The sequence below is a fragment of the Apaloderma vittatum genome, unplaced genomic scaffold, assembly GCF_000703405.1.
Source record: "Apaloderma vittatum isolate BGI_N311 unplaced genomic scaffold, ASM70340v1 scaffold9476, whole genome shotgun sequence".
Classification (NCBI taxonomy): domain Eukaryota; kingdom Metazoa; phylum Chordata; class Aves; order Trogoniformes; family Trogonidae; genus Apaloderma; species Apaloderma vittatum.
In genome coordinates, this window is record NW_009721279.1 from 45,045 (window position 1) to 45,772 (window position 728).

Sequence of the window (728 nt, forward strand, 5' to 3'; positions counted from 1 at the left end):
TACTGCCTTTAACATAAAAGGAAAGTACAAAATTCATCAATTACCTTTTTGAGCATGTTTTTGTCCATTCTGCTGTGAGAAGATAAATTACGTAGAGTACCCTTCCCCCTTTTAAGTTACTCAGTTTTTTTATGACTGGATTCCTGTACCTTTAGTCTAAGTCTGTTGTGAACTCTCAGACAAGAGCACTGGCTGCAGTTGATTAGTGTCTGGAAATGAGACCATAAGTTGAAAGTTCATGATCATTCAGCACTTAAAAATGTTGGTCATGGCATGAGCTTTATGGAGGGAGTGGAATAGATTTTTGTCTCTTGCTTTTTGTTTCTGTTTTCCAGTTTGGCTGTATTTACCAAAAAAAATAGATGTGCTAACTGAAAACCGCAGAGATCCAAAATACAGCAGTCTGTTTCAGCTAGTGTTTGGCTGAGTAATGGCTACGTGGTAATATGAGCAAACATGGACCTATTCTGCTATGTGAGGGCACAACAGCTTTAATTAAAGTGACTCATGCAAAGGAGGAAGAACATTTTTTCACTCTTGCACACATAATGATAATTATGTATAGATAGATCTTGGATATTTTGAAAGGTTGACACTTCTACTGTAAGACTTGTAAAGTGGAACACTGCCAAATAGAAGCTGTGTATTGTAAAAGAGGGTGGAGAAGTACAGTTCTGCTTGATTTTGCTCTGGTTTTGTTTTTATCAATCTCATGTATGTTAGCTGGA